Source organism: Phasianus colchicus, chromosome 2 (assembly GCF_987193195.1).
Source record: "Phasianus colchicus chromosome 2, bPhaCol1.hap1.1, whole genome shotgun sequence".
NCBI classification, from domain to species: Eukaryota; Metazoa; Chordata; class Aves; order Galliformes; family Phasianidae; genus Phasianus; species Phasianus colchicus.
Genome location: NC_143437.1, coordinates 40,778,655 through 40,797,653, shown reverse-complemented (window position 1 = coordinate 40,797,653; position 18,999 = coordinate 40,778,655). Strand labels below are relative to the sequence as shown.

At 43.3% G+C, this 18,999-nt stretch overlaps 1 long non-coding RNA gene across 1 annotated transcript; it reads left to right on the top strand.

The window, feature by feature from the left end:
* Positions 1-4,599: 4,599 nt before the first annotated feature.
* Positions 4,600-8,043, top strand: LOC149918976 (uncharacterized). The gene is made up of 3 exons (XR_016464692.1): positions 4,600-4,664; positions 7,081-7,224; positions 7,368-8,043. It is a non-coding gene; the product is annotated as an uncharacterized LOC149918976 (long non-coding RNA).
* The last annotated feature ends 10,956 nt before the right edge of the window (positions 8,044-18,999 follow it).

Sequence of the window (18,999 nt, the reverse complement as noted above, 5' to 3'; positions counted from 1 at the left end):
TGAGGAAAAGCCAGTGCAGAAACAGCCACTATGGATGCTTCTGGATGCTTCTCTTTTCCCACTGCCCTGCATCTATTTATGGAAATATTTGGAAATTGCAATATAGCAATATAGCCCTTATTTTAGGTGACTCCAGTTACCTTTGGAAACCTTCCTGAAACATCACATGTAAAAAATAACTATAAAATGCAATCTAGAAAGATAAAATAGGAAACTGAAAACCTTAGAAACAGATTGGTTGCTTCAATCATCCTCCCAACAGATAGGCTCTGACTGTAGGAAAACCCCGTGTGAAGTCAGCATTGGCTTCCCCTGTCACCAGAAATGCTAGGGCTTTTCTAAACAGAGCAGGCAATCATGTAATTTTGGCAATATAATACAACATTGTAGTAGCACCAGAGTTCTCCTCAGCACAGACTGTTGATCCCAGGACCCCAACAGCTTAGCATGTCACCCATTAATACATGGATATGGGAAACACACTACCAGCCCCGCAGACGATGTGTTCTAACACCACTCCAAACCTCTTTTTTAGCAGCCCTCTGCAGCTGATACAAAAAAGAAACAAGAGTATTTTACCTTCTTCCACAATTCCCTGCCCCTTACCACAACTGGAAGATCACGCACTCGCTCTTGCTGAGTGACAGAGATTATTTAAGCCTTCTCAGCCAACACCATGTTCTCCTGTAACGCCTGTTGCAATACAGCCCTTAGTAACCGAGCTATGATGCAATGACACTGGAAGGTGCCAAGTTTATAAAGGACATGTCACAGAAGTTTGTAAAAAGTGGAGAACTTGGGAAACTACCTACATCCTGTGTTTATTCTGTGATCTGCTTGTACATGTTTTGAAGCTCCTTTCACTGGAAAAGTACTATCTCACAGAGACTTACCATGAGGAGAGCAGTTCATTTAAGCACAGCTCAAATTTTACCAGCAGGACAGGTGATGGATCAAAAATGTTTGATTTCTTTGCTCCGAGCTTCTGGTGATCAAATTCCTTCCTCCTAAAAATTCCCTGCAGAAATGGTTTGGGGTGGCTGTTTCCAGAGGCCTCTCTATTTTCTCTGGAGAGCAATGCCCACACGATGACAAGAGTTTCAGGCTGCTTTAAAGACCAACTTGACTTAGACAAAGCAGGGACTGCTGTGTGTCGAAGAGCTGCTTGTGTTTTGATTCTTAAGCAGGAGGTACATCAAAAATGTGATGTGCTTAAAGTGAAATCCTTTTCACCATATCCTTCTATCCTGAAAGCACAAAATAAGCACACTATGCTTCCTAAAATCAGCTTTTAATACAGACTTACTCCTCCAAGTCTTGGACCGTCAAGAAGCTTTCAGCTTCAGCTCCAAATCCAAACTGCCTCAATGGCTTTGTCCAAGCTGGAGTGGACACACATTCGCTGTAGTCCTTTTGTGTCACATCCATTTATCCACTGATCCATCACCATCATTTTGCAAGGAGCCCTTTCAGAGGTTCTCCTAATATTGTGTTAATGGTATTCTTTTTGTTTTATGTATGGGTGCACTAGGATCATGATTTTTCTTTCTTTTCTCTGATTTATGCTGAAGTTAAGGTTGACCAAAGAGTCCATGCAGGCTGAGATGTCAAGAGTAAATCATTCCGTATTTCTTTTCTGAAGGCATTTCGATAGTAGGACAAGTTTGACTCTCAAATAATATGCTTCTGAAAGAAGTCCTAAGAAGCTCTGAGGAACAAGTTTCAAGGAAAGGAGGAACAACATCTTTCCTTTCTGTTAACTAGGAAGCATGATATATTCCTGCAGTTTCTTATGTCCATTTGTTTGTTAGGCCTTGTGCTGTCTCACCAGCAGTGTGAATGCAGAAAGCAGCCTGGCATGCCCCACATTGTATATACGAGCTGCTGACCCATATACAGTGAACCATTCCTACGCAGGAGAGGTGAGAGCACAAATCCTGGTGCACACACCAGACAACCCTACTGCCCAACAAACATGATGCATGTGAGACAATGCATGCTTGCTGCAGCAGCTCAAAAGGGGTGTGATGTTCATGGGCAAAGCAACACAGTCTTGATTTCCCGATACCCGTAAAACCAGGAAGGGACCATTTTACACTGCAGGTTATCAGACTGCCACCAGAATAAACATCTCTACTTACAAAACAGACAGGTGTAGCTAGCTTGCATCTGGGGCTTTTATTGTTATTTGTTGTTGGTGGTGGTTTTTTTAGTGGAAGGTGTAATCTTGCCCAGAGTGTTTTCCCTGTACAGTAAGCTCACACTGTATTTCAGGAGGAGCTAGGGTTTCAGTCAGGAAATCTCTCAGCAGTAGCTAAGTACTTTGAGCATTGGCTAGAGGTGGCCTTGCAGATGAATCATCTTTAAGGACAAACAAATTGGGTGGGGCATGGACAGGTCTCCCTCCTCGCCCCCACCCCTAGGGCTTTGAATACTGAAGTGTTTTGATTTGTAAAACATATGCTCAACAAATGTAGCAGTGGTAATGAGGAACATGTCAATCTGCCATGTTTCCTGTTCAAACTTCCGTTTTCATTTCCAAAGTTCAAGTACATCTTGATCCCCAGGAGATAAACGTGAGCAAGTACATCAGGAGTGCAGAGGTGAACAGGAGTGAACAGGAGTGAACAGGAGTGAAGAGGTGAGAGCTCACAGTGGCAATGAAAACCAGAACCACTGCAGAAAACAGCTGGGCTCTGGGGAGTAAGGCTGACCCCACAGCCCCATCTTGCCCTGATGGACAGGCTGGGTTGAAGGACCTGATCCCCAAATACAGCACGGCCTGAGCACCACCTAGCAACTATTTTAAGCACTGAAGGCTACAAACACTAGTATCCTGAACAAACACTAGCCCCTGAACAGCCATGTGCTTCGTCTTTCTTTGCCCAGGGCCTTGTCTGACTCAGCGATGCTGAGTCCTCACATCCATGGCAAGTCACTTGCACGCATCACACAAACACATGTGCCATCCTTCCAGGCAGGAAGGGAGATCCTCCAAGAAAGAGAAAGCAGTGGCAAACTACTCACTTGCAAACATAGCACGCATGCAACATCCTCTACTGTCACCAGCAACACACTTAAGGTTTTACCAGCCTAAAAATACTATTCCAGTCTGTTAGCACTCACTCTTCAGCTTTTTTAGAAAACAAAGAGCATTCTGACTCATTTTTTCAATCACATACCACTTCCTAGAGTTTGTGAGTCAATTCAGATTAGTCCATCCTCATAGATTTTTGTATCATTTTTCTTCTAAGAACAACTTCACTGAACATAAGATTAGACATTATAAGAAATACAAAAATCTTGAGGGGAGGAAGAAGGGAAGAGAAAGAAGATCATTATCTAAGATTATAAGATAACATTGCAAGGTTTCAGAAAGTAGACAAACAGCTACAGAAAAGTTGATGAGTTTTACCAAACGTCTTACTGAAATAATCAGTCTCCAAAAGTCATGGAAGTAAGGACAGGGAAATGAAATATGACAGTGCTGTTAAGAGATGAAATCTCATCCTGCTTACCACAGTCATGAGCAGTTAAATTAGGCAACAGAATTCTGACTACTACCAATGGTTTGGTATAGTTAAGAATAGTTCATTTTAACTATTGAGCATCTATTTACTGTTTGAGAACAGCCAACCTATTTGGATGAACAGCATGACATACCAATACACGTTCTTCCTATTCATCCAGGAGGAAGGAGGGCCTTCTTGACCCAAGTGTGCCCTGAGAGGAGGATCTTAGTGCCAGTTGGCATCTACATCTCTCTCCAGATAACTCTACAACAGCTTCACCAGTACTGGGATTTTTCCAGACCACTTAAAATTCAGGCACTAGATTAAGTCCAAACCATAGATGCCCAGTGCCATTTTGGATGTCTATGGGTTCCAGGACATCCAGGGGAAGTTTGTACATCTCAGAAGTGGGGGTTGGACACCAGGGGCATGCAGCACAGTGCTAAGAGCATCTGTAGGCATCACGTTGTTTCCCTCCCTGAACTGAGCTACCTGCCTCTAAGCAACCACGCTTGGTTTACCTAGTCTGAAAATACAGAAGTTGTGTTAAAAAAGAAAACAAAAAGTCATACTTCAGAAAAATCTTATCTTACTGACCTTGACAAGCCATGATTAAAGATTTTCCTGACTATATCACTGTGGGGCAGAGCTAAATATCAAGAGGACAAGTCCCAAGGCAAAACTGCAGTCTGGCAATGTTGCACCCAACATCCACATTCATTTAATAGATCAGCCCATTATTATTAAAAAGAGACATCTGTATACTTCACAACACTCATAATAATGCTGATTATTAATTAGCAGTACACCAGGAATCAGGGCTTGACTGTTCATTACATAATAACCTATTAACAGATACTTGTGCTAGGGGAACAGAAGCATCACTTCAAAAGGTTAAGATACTTGGGCATATGAGGGAACACTCTGCTGCCTCTTGCCTAAGGTTGAGGAGACTGACAAATGTCATACCCAAGGTTACCATACAGCCCTTGGCTTGGTGGGAATTACAACACAGCAAGATCCTTTGTGACTCCTGCTCTTGCCCTCTGAACTCTAGATCCCATGGCACCTCGTCGAAATATGACTGCTTGGATAAAAATATTTGCCATTGTCTTACCCTGGAGCAATTGGTACACATAAAAACTACATTTGGTAAGATCAAATAAATCCTTTCAGCTACATCTAGAAAAGCCTGGAGATGACAGAAGGAAACCTGCAACACATTGGGATAACTGTCTTTCAAAAAGCTCTGTCTATACTTTGCAACCTGTTGCTTTCATGGTAAACAGACCGAGTCTGTGAACAAGCAGCTTGCAAGTTCAGGCATACAGTCTCTGTATGGGGCCTGAGGAGTTACTACATGTCAGCCAAACCTCTTTAGCTGTCCATGTCTGCATTTTTAATCTGTTTCAGTTTAAGCTTCTTTCATCAAGTTTTCAGCTTAACAGCATTACTTCACATCTAGGGCGTAGCAAGAGCATTCACAGCAAACAGCTACTTAGGTTACTGCAGCTCAGCTGACACGTGGTAATCTGCTGTGCCATTGTAACTTGCTTGTATGCAATAGCACTCCATAGCTTTTGGGGATTGTCAGTCAAGGGATAATGAAGAGTGATGAGTAAAAAAATAGCATTGTCCTTTAATATTTTCTTTATTAAATTCAGAAGGCTGAGGAAATTATTTTAAGGTAGAGAAATATACATTGGGAGGCAAATCTCAGCCTTTGGTTACTAAGGAGATGCCATCAAAACACATTCTCAGTGTGAACTCTTTTGGTGGAGGTTTTGCTGCCTGGAAACAGAGGAACCTAAGGTCTGTTCAAACATAGTGAGCTATTCCCTGCCTTAAAGCAAAGCCCGCTTACAGGGTTTTTAATGATGTAATAGATGACCCTCTCAGTGAAATCATAAACCTAAAGCTATTGAACTTTGGGGATCCACAGGAACTGATTCCTAAGAGGTGCTCATGGCCCACTACAAAAAACAGCAGATGCAATGACATTTCTGAAATTCTCAAGAAGATCCTTAAAATTTTGATTAAGTTTTGAATTCAGGCTGCAAGGTGGCTTGTGCATCATCAGTGACTTCCTACAAACGAGGAAGTTTCATGGCAATTCAAAGACCAAAAAAACCACATCTGTCTGCAAAGAGGATTTTAACAGAAACATACTGCTATTTGAAGAGAAGCTGGAAGAAGCTATTTCAAGTGGGATGAGATCATTCCACATTTCCAAAACAAAAATGCCCAGGAGAGTCAGACATGGAAGTCTCCTCAGGTTTCATCTCCCATCAGGGCTTACTGAAATCAGAGCTCCATAACACAACTTTTGGCATTTGCTTTTCCTTCTGTGCCTTAACGTCCCTCCTCTAAAAAGAAAATCAATAACTCTGGTATTCCTCACTGAAGGTGTTCACAGATTTGTTTCATGCTTGCCCAGCAACTTAGCCTTCAAATGAAATGTGAAAAGAAATGCAAAGGAGGGTCATTATTCAAAGTTACAGTCCCCTGTGTTGAGAAAAAGGCTATGCACTTTCCAACTGTTGTTACTTATACTTCTGACTTTGCGTGGAGCTCCTGGTTTTCTAAGAGTTTGCATCCTGGTGTCCTTGAGGATACTTCCAAAAAGATTCAAAAGATTCCCATAGTGGGAGAATAAACACAAATACCCAACCCTGTTACCAGCAGAGATGTGTTTGCAAGCACGGCTTTGCACACTGAGCTGGAAATCCATTTGATTATATCAGCATGTTGTGAGGTCATAAAAAGGCTTGGGATTTTTTCTTTGCACTGAAACTGCACATCCCAGTGACAAGGAAGGCATGTGAGGTGAACCTCCGTTAGCTTTGCATTGCTGACAAGAACTCTCATGTTCTCGCCTAACAGAGCCATACTGCATCAAATAAATGCCTCCAGAGCAAGAGATCAAGCCCAGCCTGCACGCTGTGCTGTAAGTCAGGTCCCTGCTCCACAGAGCACCCAAGATATCCTCACACAGCATCCTGAGCTCTGCTGGACCCTATTGTTCAGAGTGTCACACAAAAAGTGATCTTTTATTGGAGCAACTTCCCTTCAGAAAGCCTACCTAGTGGCAAGGTGAACCACCTTGATTCCTTTACAAGAGCACCCAAACACTGTCTCAGAATATCCCGGTATAGGTCTTTGGCTGACGTGGGGTCACAGCTGCTTTATACTTCATCAAAAATGTGGTCCTTTGCCTCCAACATTGTAAACTGTCCTTATCACTTTTACCAGGATGGGCCTAAGCACGCAAAGAGCCTCCGTCCAGTCACTCTCTCTCTGCCTTTTCCCTCAGTGATCACCCATCTTTTCAAGTGCTTCAGGAACACATTAAGTCATTCCAGACAAGCTTTCCTATCCAGCTAAACAAATGACCCTTTCTGAGCACAGAGCAAAATAAGGTCTTGGGAACAATTGAAGGAAGTGAACCACACAGACTGTCCTGCAATAATTACCATCATTCACTTGGGGAGAGGGGGAGCAGGGGAGCACCCCAGCTAGGGCCACCCTCTCATCTGAGGCTGGGGTCTTCTCCCATTGTTCTCACCAGGAGCCATGCAACCAAGTCCAGCCAGAGCAGGATCGGGCCTTTAATCCCTATTTCCTCTTGGCCGAGTGAACTGCAGTATATGCCAGTGACAGCTAAATGAAGGATTCCTTTTTCCAGTTCCAGCTCCTAACTCATAAACTCAAGGTAATTGACATTACAAAAAAGCTTTACCCACAGGGACCCCAGAGCAGTCAACAATTGAGCTTTAATGAGTAGGAAGGCAGATGGGGGGAAGTCCTTGCACACCACTGTAGGACATTCTAAGAAAAGCTCTTTCCCTTTTCCAGGCAAAGCAATGATTAAAGTCAGTGCACGAAACCCGGCAAGAAGGGAGGCCTTGCTGAAAACGCCTTTCTTCCTGACTTTCCTGTGGAAAAAAAAACAAGGGAGATGAAAAATGGTTACAAGGACTTGAGAAGGACAACAGCAACCAGTTAGCTAACCTAAACAATAGAAGAGGAAGCCAAGCTTAGATGAAAAACGTAAAGATCCAGAGCTGTGGAGCTTTACACCCAAAGCAGAGTCCAAATGAACTGCCACAGAAGTGGAGACAACAGAGAGTTAGTGTCCACTCAGATATGATATGAACCCAGCAGCCTAACCAACCTAACAAACTTAGTGGCTCTCCTGCCTCACAGGCTCTCTTTTGTTTCTCCTCCTGACTCAGCAAAGCCATGGTCTGCTGGGTGTTCTGTGTCAGCACTTCACAGAGTGACACTAGTTCCAACCACTGCAGGGAAATGAAGTAAATGAGTAGAACTTGGGAGCATCAGTGTTTGCAGAACCACACGCAATGCTTTATGGTGCTGCTCAATTTCCACTTCATCTGTTGGGCAAGACTATGTAATCACATTTCAGAAGGGCATTTTTGTTTGAGTGAATCCTTCTCCTGAGAGCATAAATCAAAGGGACTTGAGCCAGAAATTGTGTATATGTTAGATGCAATGTGAGAAATGTATTGGAAAAACAATGGCGTGCTAGAAAATCCTATTATTCATCTTCACGAAAAGGTCAGCATTGCTGGCCGTGTTCCCAATAACAGACCACAAAGCCAATGGGCTACCTGTTGTACAAATACAGTAAGAAAGAACTGTCCTGCCCAATAGGATTTTCACTTATGTTAGGAACAGGGAGATACAGACAGAGAAACGGGGAAACATGGTGCAGTTTGTCTGGAGGATTAAGAAATATTCTGTATGGACAAACTTCTCTGAATGGCATGAGGGAACTGAGGGATGAGGACAGATTGTGATGATAAAGAAACTTGTACAAATCCCATGTTTATGTCATGGGGCACAGGACAGTGGGTAGAAAAAGACAGATATTTCCATCTGCCTTAGGAGATACTTTTATGTTCTTGAAAACTCCAGTGAACCTAGGAGATTTGAGTTTAGTGTACATCACTGCTTTTGGTTGTTTTTCTGCTTTTCTTTTGCCAGACCTTTGATGGAGAGCTGTCCTGAATCCTCCTGTTCCCCCAGAATAGATGAGTTGGATCTGGACTATTTCTTTCAGTATACATAGAGCTCATTTTTTACCAGAAAAGAAGGAAGGGCTTGTAGGTGAGATCACAGGAATAGCACTCAGCTTGAGCTGTCTCTAGCTCAATACCACACTAATCAAGATATGGTTGCCACACCTAAGCTAGAGTGTGTTCCATCAGCTCAGAGGCTGAGCACAGGGCAAGCAGGGTCAGCTCATCCACTAACCTAGACCCTTTCCCTGGGGCTTCACACAATATGCTCATGATAGGGACTGTAACACCAATCAACGAGCCAACAAGCTTCAAAAGGCTTTTGGGGACAGTGAATCATTGCCATTCACAGCAATGGAGTGCAGTCCTGAAGTAGTCCTGTGTGATAAAAGTCAGCTGTTTATAGCTGTCCTTGTCTTGGGTAAGTCCAGTTGTGTATCATGATGAAGGCTGTACTGGCTGGGAGATGCACACTTGTCAGTGCTCCAGGAGTGCTTGCCATGGATGCTCACTGTGGTGCATGTTTGTTGATCAATATTATATGTGAGATCAGTAAAGGCAGGAAGCTTTTCTCTTAGGTGGGGTTCAGGAGCCATCGACACTGCAGGCGATCCTGGAGGCCCATTGGATGGGTATACAGCTATCTCATTATCCATGTGCCCTGCCAACTACCTTTCTGGGCTGATGACACAGACAGATCTCTCAGGGAGAAAGCTGTACAGACTTTTGGCTATGGTGAGCTCGGGAATCCAGAGGTGATCTTTTTTGAACAGCTAACAAGGCTGAGAGAGGAAGTCACCAGGCTGAGATGTATTCAGCAGTCTGAGAGAGAGATGGATGTCTGGTACTGTGCGCTGGCACAGGCAGACAGACAGCCTCATCTTGGGGTCCAGCCAGGGGATCTTCGTCTCTGCTAGGGCAAAATAAGAAGACTCCCCCTTGCTCCTGAGGTCCCATTAACCAATAGATTTCAAACTCTGGTGTAGGAAAGAGAAGAAGGTATGGATAGCAACTCAGAAGCAGGAGAGGGTGATCACATTAAAAATGTCCAGCCAAGGACCTGCTAGTTTTCTCTCTACAATCAACCTGGTGGGGGCAGGGGGAATCAGAGACAAATTCAAATTCAAATTTAGCTTATAAAATCTTGTCTAGAAAAGACTGAGAATTGCCTGGACTGTTGATGTCATTTTGCTTGAGACATCAAGATGAACCTGAACTATGTTTCCAGCTCTGACAGGCCAGTGCATTATCTGCTGAGCTACCCATCCTATTGGAAAATATTCTCCATGATCCTGCAAAAGAAAAGCAAAAAACAGGCTGCTCTGGGCACAAAGCCAAATCTGAATACAGTAAGCACGCTCCACAACAAACCAGGGAAGTGCTGCACCAGGGTTTGGCAATTGTGAGCAGTCACTAATGGTTGCAACCTAGCCCTCACTCACAAAGTCTTCATGCTGACAGCCTCTGGTATGCTCACTTGTTTGTAAGCTGCAGGTACATTTACTTTCTAGTGTCACTGCATTCCTCCTGGAAAGGAAGACAGAACTGGAGAATATTAGCCCTGGGTAGATCATAAGCATTTGCAAAGAGATTCTTTTGAAATGCAAGGCACCATCATGTTTGTTCTTTTATCCTCTGTCCCTGTGCATTGAAAGCACCTTTGTTTTTAAAGAATATGTATGGACTGCAGCCAGTCACTCAGGGTGAGACTTTCTTCAGTCTCGTTCTTTGTTTTGAACTCTGGTCTCTGAGGTCATCTGTGAAAGGAATACAAGAAGCAAGCAGAGCTGTTTCATAGATTTAATAATAGAAGTTTCCTCTTAGTTATGTTCAGCTATTCTTCAAGAACATAACCCATGTGAGGATCCATCATGGCTTGGATCTGTTGCTACTTTGACCAAAATGATTTATTGTTTTGTTCCCTAATGAAGTAAGGCAATATTTATCACTCTTCATCTACATGCAAGGGGGAAATCTACATGAACCCCTGAGGTCACAAAAAAATGTGCCTGTTCTCAGCTGTGTTATATTGCAAACAAACTGCTACAGCCTGAATACTTTGGTTACTGGCTAGTAGTGCTGCCTTTAACAGCAGGATGAGATACCCTCTTGAAGGTCACGCAACTATTCCTTATGGGATTTGTTTATCACGGAAAGACTTTCATGAAAAACTAAATGAGGTAAACAGTGTTGGAAGAGAGCCCACCAGCACCACCAAAGACAGGAAGGAGAGATTATTTTTGGATCCACGAATGAAGAGCAAGACAGACATGGAAAGAAGTGGAGCTGTTCATATCTTAAAGAACAGCAGTGCTATTCCTTTGCTTTGTACAGAATTGATCATATTTTCAGATGCCCCAGGGGGCTTTCAAATCATACACAGTACTGCATATTGCATATCAAGAAACTGAGGAACTGAAGTCAAAGTGCATGTAGCAGCTAGCCTGATTCGCAGAAAAGGATGTTTGTTCAGCATCCTTCCAAGTAACCCCCTATTTTTATAAGAAGTACTATGTGCTACATGCTTCAGCTGGTTCTGCACAGCAAACTGCTTGACTTATCAGTTTCAGAATAGTTGAAGGCAGTATCGGTTTTGCCTAGATTTACATCTACAGCCCCAGAGTATAGAGATAAAACAAGCTGGTGGTTAGACCACCAAGCCAATACTCTTTCCCTCTTATTAAGGTTATTGGCTCTTTCACCATTTAGACATTGCATGAAGGAGACAAGCCGGAACTAGTTCAGCGATCGTTCAAATGCACATTTGCAAACAGCAAATGTCATCACTGAAACTTTAGTTGTATGTTCCTTGTTCACACCAAAGTAGCACGGCTTGCCATGTGATGTGGGGTGCTTCCCAGCCACCTATGCTTGGATCAGGAGGGAATTTATATCTAAAAGAGTGAATACCTTCTAAGACTTAGCGACTTAACATTTGTCAGCATTCACCCCCAACAAGATCTTTGCTACTCACTGCGAAATAATTCCTAACTTTAGGAGTTGTCCCAAATTACTCCCTCAAAGTATGATTCCCATCAGGAGCATCTTCACATACTACTTTTTGTGTGGAAGGCAGAAACCAAAGTCCACAGCTTCCTGCCCATAGATAAGTGATCCTGTGGCTGCCTAAGGCAGGCTTTTATTTCCTCATTCTCAGTGTCCTCTCCAAGCAGTGGGAGCTGTAGGCACTCAGCATCTAAAAACATGGATTTAGGAGTCTAACCTTTATTCCCCACGATCAATCACTCCAACACAGCCTCGGTGTCCAAAGAGTTAGATGAAGGGCCATATAACAAGTAGGAATCAAACTTCTGTGGGCTGTAACTCCAACTGTGTGGCACATAAATGTCTCATCATCAATGCATAAAACTGATTTAGACAGTTGGAGAAAAAGAGAGCAGTTTGAAACTATTACCTTCTGCTTGCCAAGCTCGGCCAGCACAGCTCTGGTGCCCAGCCTGCCGCCGCTCCATCAGCCACCACACGCACGCGCTGCCTGCAAAAGGAACTCCTTCCAAGAGAAGGAAGGAGCCACTTCTTTGTCATTAACAAAAGGCAGAGTGTCTGTTCAAAAATAAAAGGCGTCACAAGACAAACAAAATGATTCATTGGGATTTTAGGACTCACCTCTAAACACAGCAGGAGGGGAAGAGCTTGCCGTTACCCATTCTGGCTGCAGAATGGGATCAGCCAAGAAAAAGTGTGTTCCCACAGTAGACAGTTTGGGCTTGTTTTGTCAGACATTGAGGTTCAAATGACCTTTCTTTTTTGGCACAAGGATTTTGGCAGCCTAGAGAGCGCTGGTGCTAAATAACAGTAACACCAGCTTTTCCCTGGTACCACATAAGTAAACAATGCCAACAGTGTTTCAGGGACTTGGTGAGGCTGAGTTGCTGATTGGGATCCACAGACGGATCAAACCATGGTTAGTGAATGAATAGTTCCTATTTAAGGGTAATCTCCACTATGGTGTGGGACACAGACATACATGTGAGAGCAACTCCTTCCATGAAAAGATTTCTCACCTTTGTTGTCTCCGTGCTCTGCTTCTTCAAGTACCTTCTTGGATATCATTTCTGCAGCTAATGAGTTGTGTAGAAAAGATATCCAGTCACAAAAAAAAAAAAAAAAAGTATAGCAAAGTGGATATATGGCATTAGTGGCTGCAGGAAAAGCAAACATCATCCTGCACCACGTATCTGATATCTGGAGTTATCTTTATCTTTTAGTTCAGATTCTGTTTGCTACTGCCATGTCAGCTTTTTGTTTAACGCCTTCTGAATTCATACGATTTCAACTAACTTTGCCAGAGGGATAGGGATGTTTTATACATCACTGTCTGATGAGATTCCAGAAAGACCAGCTAGAGAAAGAGCCAGCCATGTGGAGTCTCTCAGCCATTATTAGTCATCAAAGAATCCAAACAGGGACTCAGCCACTGCCCATAGGAAACCAGGAGGTCTGGTGACTCCTTTGCTCACAGGACCAGTCATTACTTTATTGCACATTTGCACTACCAAGAGGCTTTAGCCAAGAACAAAATCACTCAGTGTCAGCCATCACATAGATGTGTGGTGAGAAAAAATGTTTGGAGCTAAATTCTCATTCACACAGTTTAAAAAAAAAAAAAAAAAAAAAAAACCCTGCACATTTTACAGTTGGAGATTTTCCATAGCTGCAAGTGAACTCTTCTACCATAATCTCCCATTGCCCAAGTCCAAGCCCAGGAAGCTACAAGTTATTCATTCTTCCTGCTCCAGAGCTGACTTGTCTGTGTCACGCTGAACTGCACTCCACTCTAAAAGAATGGGCATGCAGGTATCTAGGTCTCCCTTCAGTTCCTACCAGGAGAATACTGTTTAGAAGCCCAAAGCAATAAAAAGCAAATGAGTACATTGAGTAGTTGGAGAAAAAAGGATCCAAAAAGCTACGTGGAATTGCACCTTTTGATCAGCATAGCTTTAGATTCACTCTGGACCAGGGCAGAGGCTTTGCTAGGAACACTCAAGCAAAGCCACAGGAAAGATATAGCTTGACTAGATATCATCTGAAAATGCTTGATTTATTTCCTAAAAGCGCAGTCCCTCTAAATGCTCCAGCAAGTTTATTTCCTTTTGACTGTTCCTCCTTCTCCTAAATTTCAAACTGACCTCCAAGTCCACCTGCCCACACCACCCTAGCAGCTAAAAGATGCCTTTCTAAAGAATTGGTTCACGTGTTTTTATAGCATTTAAACGAATCCAAGTGGGAGTTTTCAAAGGAGTTTGAGGTGGAAAGTCAACACCTCATTTCCTTTCAGAACCTTTGAAGATCCCATCTAAAGGGCCTTGAGGGTTTTAAAAATTGAAAGAAAAAAAAAAAAAAAAAAAAAATAAGCCTAAAAACCTGTAAATATGCTCCCTCAGGTCTACACCCAACAAAGCTAGAGACTAGAAGGCAATTTTTTTCAGTACTTGATTCCTTCAATGAGTTTAGGAAGCTGTCAGAAGGCATGAAGACAGCAGCACTCTGCAAGATTATATCCTTTCACATAAAGTTTCTACCTGGCAGAAGGATCACCAGCTTGTATTTTTGCAGTGCGATGCTTGCTTTAGAGCTTACTGAGCCAGCCCTGGAGACATGGAGCCATATGGAGACTATTCTGACTTCTTCCATCAACCCACCACATACCCATCTTTGTGTCCAGCACCAATTAGCTTGGCATCAGCAGTTGGAAAGGAGGTCTGCTCTTCCAGATAAATGCAGTCACTGCCCTCTCCAATGCTGATCACTGCTAGATCAGAGCTAGTGCTCTAAGGCAGAGCATATTGCCAGGCAAAAGTGACCCCTTCACACCACATATAGGGATGCTGCTACCTGCAGAGATACTTGCACATTTGGGTCTTCTGTGGGGCTTGGCAGCAGGAGATGTTGGTGTGTTTGCTAGTGGTTTGTGGCTGAGGAGCCAGCCTTGTAATGCATTTTGGTCTAGAAACCCACAAAAGAATGGATTCCTCTGGACACATGGCCTTCTCCCATTCCAAATTAACAACAGAGGAGCAGAGCCAAGCACGAGACCTCATTTGTCCAAATGTCCATCCAAAAGGAGGAGGGAGGAATACATCACCACATTCTGCTTTCCACACAGAGATTTGATGTAAAAGGTCTTTTTGGAAGTAAAGCTTCTTTTCAAATTGTTCTGAAATATAGTGAGGCATATCACAAAGCATCTCTCTTCCTCTGAAAGTCAATGTTATTTGTTTCTCACAGGAAGTACATTTGTATGCTACTACTTTTGACCTGTGCAACTGTAACAAATACTGACTTAATCTCCTGGCAGCAAAAAAAAAAAAAAAAAAAAAAAAAAAAAAAAAAACCGAAAAGATTGAGTCAAGAAAAAAAAAACTCAGATAGGATCAAATCCTACTATATTCTGTATAACTTCTACTCCTAAAAAGGAGCACATCTTGCAGTGTTAAACCATTGCTCCTTTTCACAATATGAAATTATTTTTCTGAGAAGAGTGGATGCTGGGCATTTTTTATTATCTGGCCATAGATAATCTTTCTGCCTATCCTTCCGTCTGTCTAACACTGATCTCTGTGTTACTATTCTTATATGACTGGTCATATCTCACCACTGATAACATATATAATGTGTCAAATATAGATAGCAACTTCTGACTCCTCAGAAAGGTCAGAACACCACGCACTTCATTGGTTAGGAGCACCAATTCCTCTCTGCAGATATGGCTGTCATGATGCAGAGCAGTGAATTGAGCATCCATTGCTGTCAGAACCATCAGTAGGGATCTGCAGGAAGTTAAATGAAACAAAATAACTCTATATTTTCCTATTTGTCCAAAATAATATGGAAAAAAAAAAAAAAAAAAAAAAAAGACCAGAGGCTGTCTGCTGGACCAGGCAGAACATGGTTCAATACAGCTAAGAACAAGTGTTTGGTCATCATAAGTGGAAATGTTGTTTGTACTTAGAAATGGAAAAGTTAAGAGTTGTCTCCTCAGAAAAGAACTCCCTTTCATACCCGTGGTGCAGGTACAGTGTGTCCACATAGAAGTCAGTGGCATAGCTCCTATTTGCTGTTTCTAATTCAGCCTTTGAAGTGGATGCTTGCTTTGGCCTGGCGTTTCATGGGAGCAGACTGAGCACCCAGGAAGCCCAGGGAGGTCCAGAAGCTGCTGCTCTCCTGCAACCCTCTTGAAGTCACAGCTGTAACACATCTGTAGGGCAGGAGAAATGAGGCACGCAATTTCCCACTAACCAAAGAGGGGTAGGGGAAGACAAATGAGTTGAGAACACAAGCAACCCAAACTCCAGGACCAAAGGGGTGCTGGAGGTGGTCTGACAAGGTCTCCGGACCTTGATGTTAAGCCATAGTCCCTCACATACCCAGACGACCCTTCAACATCTTTTTCCATTAGATCTGACCACTAACGCTTTTGCTCTCTTCCTGAGCCATCTCACCCTGGTCATGTCATCCAAACCCTGCCTGATCCCTCCTGCACCTTTCTCACACAGCCCTGTGCCCATTTCCCTAGGCTTTGTGTCCTCCAAAAATGAGAGTCCCAGATTTCTCCTTCAGGCTCTGCGCAAGAGAAACTGCTGCTGCCAGTGACGCTCTGAAACTGGAACAGACAACAGCCGGAGCTCCTTTCTGCTTCTGCACTCCTGGGATGAAAGGCTCAATTTTCAGATCTGGACAGTGAAGTTCAGCACCCTGGCCTGCATCACACTCCCCAAGTCTCTTTTCGATTAGTAAAAAATGGTATTTAGGGGCCAGCGCACTCATGTTTAGACACAGTGATTTGGCTCCTAAGATTTGTCCTGGTTTGAAAACTGGGTCAACTGTTAGTTTCTCCTCTGATCTGTTCCTTTACAGAGTTAGCAGTCAGCAAAAACTGGTTTTCTAATCTGAGACAAGCTCCCACAGATTGACATGCTAGAGTACTGCAGGAGAATTGAGCAGAAAAAAGCATTCAGTGACTTAGGGAATGTTTAGACTGGGTGGGATCTCAGCAGTCTTTGCAGAGCTACATCCTGAGCAGAAGTATAATTCTCCCAGCAAACAGAGAAATCTGATGTGTCTTCATTCCTTGAGAGATTCCCATAGCTCTGGATGAATAATGCCGTGAGAAGAGTCAAGAGGCATAACTTGCAGCTTTCAGTGAACAAATTCTCAGGTAAAATACAGCTGGAAAGATTGAACAGGCAAGGTTTGTGGAGCATACCACAGGCTGAGTAGATACTGACTTTCCACCAGTTTCACTCCTATTTACCTGTGTGAAGTCATCGTAATGAAGGCTTGCTGCTAATTGCTCAGTTTTACTTTTCATGGCATCAATGCTGTACACAGAGCTGCCCACAACCTGTGTGAGCTTCTTCTCTCTTTCAGTTTAGAAATTACCAAACTGAGAACTGTTGACCTCAAACTCTCTGTTCACTAGAACATAACCAAAAGTCAGCAAAATCATATTCACTCGGGTCAGCTACCTAGAAATATCATGTGCAAACTGGGCTCAGTGGCTTACTAGGTTGTGCTAGTACTGGAGCCAGCTGTCTCCAAAGCACAGTGAGAAGAGATGACCAAGGTGGAGAAGCAAAACAGAGTCAAGGCTGGCCACTCTGGATGAGCCTTGCCTTCAGAGATTATGCATTATTCCTAGCCCAACTTTTATCTTGCCTGAAGGTGACAAAGGTCTGGATGAACACACAAGCATGACTATTGAGCTCAAATGGGCTTTTTGCCATAGAAGCTACCTGGTAACAGAGGCAGCCTCCTGTCTAATGATATATTTTCAGCCTCATTCATAAAGAGTAGCCCCCCAGTACCATAATTGATGGCACTTATATGATTCTATCCAAACCCTCTGCCTGTTGTCTGTAATCTATCATTCCCTGTTTCACAACTCATGTGAACTCCTGCCAGTTAACCTTCATCCAAGCCCAAATCTTCTGTAAATATTAGATCATCCTTTCCACCATGATGGCATCACCAACTGTGGTGCAAACATCCTGCCAGCCTTCAGCCCCATCCTGCAGACACCACCCTCGATGCCTCCTGACTCCCCACCGGGACAGGACCGCTTGAAACTCCTGGGACACCCCACAGGAAAGAGCTGGAGATGAGCAGGATTACCTTAATTGTAGTTTTGGGTGTTACTGTGAGCTGTTTGCGGTACCCTTCCCGTGGCCTTTGCTACTCTCAGCACACTGCACATAGTTAAATTTGGATAATCATTCATACTTACTGTCTCAATGTCAGCCTGTAAAATATTGAACAGCATACCACACGTTTGTAGTGGTAACTCACAAGACATTCACACTGGCAGATGCTTGTTTCTCAGCTGGCAAATGATTCCTGAGATCATATACTGTGTTTTGGCTATAATTAATTAAAGTCTCAATTCAATTTTTGCTAGTTTCAAAGCCCAGCTAAACTACCAGAGGGACTCATAATTTGCTTGAATGTATTTACTGTCCAGCGTATCATTATAGCTCCCATTTTTCTACATTCTCTTGATCCTGTGCTTTTTCCTTCATTAAGGAGCACAGTCAACGATTCTGTTTTGAAAGAGACATCCAGGGCATCCTCAATGCTTTGGAAAGACCTGGCCCTCTCTGAGGACTACTTAAAGAAAGTAATCTCAGAGCAAAGGTTTGTTCTAGCAGTGCATCACCCTCCTATCCCCAACAAATGACAGGACAGAGAGGGGAGCAGTGAGGGCTAGCTGCATGGCCAAGGCCTTCCAACTAGTCACATCAAGAATGTTTAAGTCTTCCATGGGGTTTGTTGAATTTTATGGTTCTGCAAACAAAATGAGGAAGTTGACCCATTTCACTTTCTGTTTCTTCTTTTTCTTCCCGTTCGTTCTATATTGTTCTACCATTAGCTCTTCCTTTAAATGCTGTTACTGGAGTTTCTTTGTTAAAATCCTACCACTGCCACGTCCACAGCCTCTCATGTTGTTGCAGTGCACACAGCTCGATGCTGGGAGAATGAGCTCCACAGCAGGACCAGCACTGAGAAAGCACAAGGGTGTGTGGGGGTGTGCACATGCAGAAAGGGAATGAGAGAAACAGAGTATGTGTGTGTCCTCAGTTTAATTAGAAAATTTAATTGGATGGAGTTTGGGTCATTTTTCCCCCCCTTTAGAGCTGGCTGCAATAAACAGACTTTTCTCTCTCTCTTTCATCCTTCAGTGGTTTGTAGTTCTGCATCTGCTCGGCTGGCATTGTCTCTGCTAACGGCCATACCGATCAGGAAGCCAGAGCCAGGAGGCAAATGAAGGGACTGCATTGATACCGCTGATCACTGAGCCCCGAATAACTGGCAACTGTTTCTGCCTTTTACCTCTGGAGATGGGCTGAACAGATTGTGCAAAATTTAGTGGCTTCCAAAAGAGAAAGGGGATGGGGGAGGAGATAGGGCCTTACTGCCCAGCCCCC